This window comes from Octodon degus, unplaced genomic scaffold (genome assembly GCF_000260255.1).
Source record: "Octodon degus isolate 3935 unplaced genomic scaffold, OctDeg1.0 scaffold00001, whole genome shotgun sequence".
In the NCBI taxonomy this organism is placed as follows: Eukaryota; Metazoa; Chordata; class Mammalia; order Rodentia; family Octodontidae; genus Octodon; species Octodon degus.
The window spans coordinates 39,680,462-39,685,337 of record NW_004524577.1 but is presented as its reverse complement, the minus strand read 5'-3'; the positions used below and the strand labels follow the sequence as shown (position 1 = coordinate 39,685,337).

At 39.0% G+C, this 4,876-nt stretch overlaps 1 protein-coding gene and 1 pseudogene across 1 annotated transcript in view; one reads left to right on the top strand and one right to left on the bottom strand.

The window, feature by feature from the left end:
* The window catches only part of Arl15 (ADP ribosylation factor like GTPase 15), a 505,974-nt gene that overhangs the window by 206,110 nt on the left and 294,988 nt on the right, over nucleotides 1-4,876 (bottom strand). The gene's annotated exons all lie outside the window — the stretch shown is intronic.
* On the top strand, nucleotides 1,535-2,420 carry LOC105742846 (annotated as a pseudogene).

Here is a 4,876-nt window from a genome sequence, read left to right as displayed (position 1 = left end):
ATATAAGAAGTAAAGCCATGCTGTTATGTTGAGCTGTAGGGAACTCAGGTCAACAATTTCTGACATTGCCAGTCAAGCAGAAGACCCAATACTATTATGGACTACTGGACTCTTTTAGAATATTTTGCTGAGTTAACACACGTATAATTCAAATAACAAAACTTAACAAAAAAAGGATATACAGATGAATGTCCATTTTGTATCTGTATATTCAAAATGCTTAGCATAGATATATAGTTACATTCTCTTAATGAATAGAGGGATTTGTTTTAATGGTGTTTATAGATAGGATATCATGTCCACGTTTTGTACAGCAATTAACCAGTGGGAGGAATGTATGTAATGTTTTAATTATTGAAACTGTCCTACCAATTTGATTTGAAACTGTATCATTGCTATTTGTGTATCAATAAAATTATGGAAAAAGTAAAATAAAAGTCAATAATGAAGAAATAAAAAATAAAAATAATAAAAAAATAAAATTAATTAATTTTAATTAAATAAAATTAAATCCTCAAGTTAAGTAATAAAAAAAATATTAACCTGGAGAAAGAATGAATGAAAACAGTTTCTGAGAATCATTTCACTTGATAAGCTTATGGACATGAACCTCTTCAGCACTTCTCAATTTTCTAGGGCTTCCCATGTTGTCAACATCTCCACATAGTTGTGATGCTAGTATTTAAAAATATTTCAGGTCTGGGGAGATAGCTCAGTGGTCTAAGTGCCTGCCTGGCAAGTGCAAGGACTGGAGTTTGATATCCAGTACCACATACTGTGCAGGCCCTGGGACCCTGGGTGTGCTGTGCTGGTCTCAAAATCAGGGGTGGTGGCACACACCTGTTATCCCAATGCTGGCATGCTGAGACAGAAGGGTGACTATCATCCCAAGATGCACAGTAAACGCTGTACTAAATAAACAAATAAATAAATGATTGGACATAAACAAATAAATAGAAGGGCTGGTGAGATGGCTCAGTGGTCTAAAGCACCTACTTAGAACAAGCTCAACAAAGCACAGGGACTGCGGTTCAATCCCCCAGAACCACATGCTAGCCAGCCCCGCCTCGTGGTGGGCTGAGCTGGCCACACACACACACACACACACACACACACACACACACACACACATACACACATAAATAAATAAAAATAAAAAATTTTTTTTCAAAAGAAATAAATATTTCATCCTAAGATTAACCTAACCAAGAAAGAGGAAGACTTCTCTAATGAAATCTGCATGAGAGTGTCTGAGCAGCCATTGAAGCGGAAGGAACTGCACGTGTGTACGTGTGTGTGCGTGCGCGCGCACGTGCGGGTTTCTGGACAAGGAGGTGGGGGCAGACGAGTTAAGAGTCCCAACTCCTTGGACTCCATTTGATATTCTTTTCTTTCTCCCCCACTCCTATCTGGTGGTAGTGGGCGTTTATATTTGCAATTCTTTTCATTCATTTACAAATTTTAAAAAATTTTCGGTTTGGGGGTAGTGGGAAGAGCAGGAAAGGAGAAAGAAGGAGAACAGTGGCAGAAGAGCATGAGGAGGACATGGAAGAAGAAGATTAACTTGGAGTTAAGAAACAGAGACCCAGAGGAGGTGACAGAATTGGTTCTTGATAATTGCCTGTGTGTCTTTGGGGAAATCGAGGGCCTGAATGACACTTTTAAAGAACTAGAATTTCTGAGTATGGCTAGCGTGGCATACGTTCGCTGGCCCAGCTTCCCAGCCTAAACAAACTTCGGAAGTTGGAACTTCCTGACAATGCAATTTCTGGAGGCTTGGAAGTTTTAGCAGAGAAATGCCCAAATCTTACCTACCTCAATCTGAGTGGAAACAAAATCAAAGATTTGAGTACAGCAGAAGCTCTGCAAAATCTTAAAAGTTTGAAAAGTCTGGATTTGTTTAATTGTGAGGTCACAAACCTGGAAGATTACCGAGAAAGTATTTTTGAACTGCTGCAGCAAATCCCATACTTGGATGGACATGACCAGGAAGATAATGAAGCACCAGACTCAGAAGAGGAGGATGAAGATGGAGAAGAAGATGATGAAGATGAAGTTGGTCTCCTTGAGTGGGGTGAAGAGGAAGAGGACGAAAACAAAGACGAGGAGGAGGAAGAAGAGGTTGGCTCGGAACTGGGAGAAGGAGAAGTAGGCCTGTCGTATTTGATGAAAGAAGAAATTCAGGTGAAGTAGATGATGGTGACTATGTTGAAGAAGGAGAAGAGGAGGAAGAGGAAGAAGAAAGTCTCCGGGGGGAGAAGAGAAAACGAGAAGCTGAGGATGACGGTGAGGAAGGAGACAACCAGGTTGCTCAGTGCCCACCGCCCGGGGCTGCACTCGCTGACACTCTGGGTGGGCAGGCGCATGAGCACATCTGTTTCCCCCGCAGGATAGCTCTTCCTGCAGAAGATGATGTGTAACTTTTTATAGGAAAAGTATGGTTTTACTATTTTTGCCTTATCATTCCAATTAAGACTTACTAGTCTGTTAATGATCAGATTGTATGTAGAGAAAATTTTCCATTGACCCCTCCCACCATTGTGAAATTCTCTAGCAATTTCTTTACAATCTTAATTTTTCTAATTCATATTACAGTCAGCTGTAATATGAAATGACAATAGTCTCTTGAATGATAAGTTGATTATTTTTTTAGAAATGATTCAGAGAACTTTAGTTTGAGGCTAAGTGTACTGGATACTCGTTATATGAATTCTGTTAAAAAACAGATGCAAGACAGCATGGTCCTACTCAGCAACATATTTCAGGAATTTGGAGGTGCTGTTTAGTAATTAATGTAGTTCATGGATTTTGTGATGACAGGTAAGATTTTATGTTTGAAGGAAAGATCGCAATTGCTCATACCAAGTCCAGAGGCGTGCAGTGAGCCCTCCCAGCACACCTGAGGTCACGTGCTGGGTCCCAGGTCGCCTTCCTCTCCTCCTGTAGTGACTGTTGTGCTCCCCTCCCTTTCTTGCCACTCTGTCCCAGAAGTTTGGGCCCCACGAGTCCCAGGAAACCTTTAGTCCCATACCTTAGTCACCTTTTCAGATCTGGCTAGGTTTTAAATAAGTGAAGTGGAAAAAATTGAGAATTTTTTCAGATCCAAATGTTCATACAGTTTTATTCAACAGGTTCTGCTTAGGATAGAAGCAAGAGAGGCTTTTGCAGGTGGTATTAGTGTTTCTCAAAAACCTGGACAGTTGCCTGTTGATAATTAAATTTAAATTGGTTTCCCAAGGACTTGGATGCCAATTCTGTGAAATATTTATAATTTTTCTGAATAGAACTTTAATTATTCTTCCTATAGATGTAACGCATTACCAGATACATTATTGGATATGGAAGGTGGAAAATTATTTGTAACTAAATTGATAACTAAGGTTGACTTTCAAGCTGGTGCTCATTACAAATAGTACAGTATTTGTGCTAAGTGTGAGCATGCGCGCATCCAGCTGCCGTACAGAGCCTGACAAAGAGATGAGCCCCTTGCACTTTTGTCACGGAGGCATCCTGCCCACAACAGTGTGCTGTTGGAATGTTTGCTGTCTGAAATTGTTTCTCTTTGAATATTTGTAAGTTTTTAAAAAGTGTCAGCAAATTAAGTTACACTTCTCTCCTGGGACACATTTAAACCAGTATGGTATTGCTGCTGTTTTTTTAGTTTAGAATGGAGGACTTGGAATATTAGAGTAAAAATTATGAAGTTATAGTGGAGAAACTAGAAAAGTTGCAAACTGGCTGAAAACACAGGATAAATTCATCGAGGGCCTGGAATCTCCAGAAGACTAAAAATTTTTTCCTTGTTTAACAGTTTAAATGCCCTATGTAGTCTCTAGGCATTCGCAGTGAATACATCAATAAATACAAAATCTTATTTTTAAAACTAAATCTATGTATTGACTTTGTTATCAATCATTTTATTGTGCAATCACAATTAGAGTTCTTTGGTTTGACAACAACACTTAGAGCCCCCAGATAAGTTTTAAGACTTAATGTAGCTTTGTGGGTGGTATTTTCATGCAAATAAGGGTGCGTTTTATATTTTGTAGAAGTTTTGGGTCCTCTTTTAATGCTCTTTGTATGGCAGTATGTATATAATGTGTTAAATTCCTCAAAAACCTCTTCCTAAAAACTTTGACGTTAATACTTTTGTGTAACTGTCTTTTGGATAAAGCCATGACAGTGTTAAAAACAAATTTTAAAAATGCCATACTCCTGATCATTCTTTGTTTGTGACTAGTCTGTTTTTTCTGTGACTGCTGTAACTTAAAGTTTTTGAAAATGAATTGCTTCAAATAAATTGAAGATTATTAAAAAAAAAAAAAAGAAATCTGCATGACTTTGAAAAAAGAAATTGAAGAGGGTACTAGAAAAGGAAAGACATCTGTTCCTGGATAGGCAAAATCAATGTTGTCCAAATGGCCATATGAAAAATGATATATAAATTTAATATAATTCCAAGCAAAATTCTAATGACATTTATATACAACCAGAGGGAACCCAAACAGTCAACACAGTCCTGAGCAATGGAAGCAAAGCAGCAGGCATCGCAGCCCAAATTTCAAATTACTTTATAAAGACACAGTAAAAAACCCAGCATAGTGTTGGCATAGAAACACTTATGGATCAATGGAACAGAAGTGAGGCTGCAGAAACAACCCCAGGCACATTCAATCATCTGATCTTTGAGAAAGGAGACAGAAACATGCTAGAAAAAAACTACAGCCTCGGGGCTGGTGAGATGGCTCAGTGATCTAAAGCACCTACTTAGAACAAGCTTAGCAAAGCACAGGGACCGCAGTTCAATCCCCCAGCACCACATGCCAGCCAGCCCCGCCCCCTGGTGGGCTGAGCTGGCCACACACACACACACACA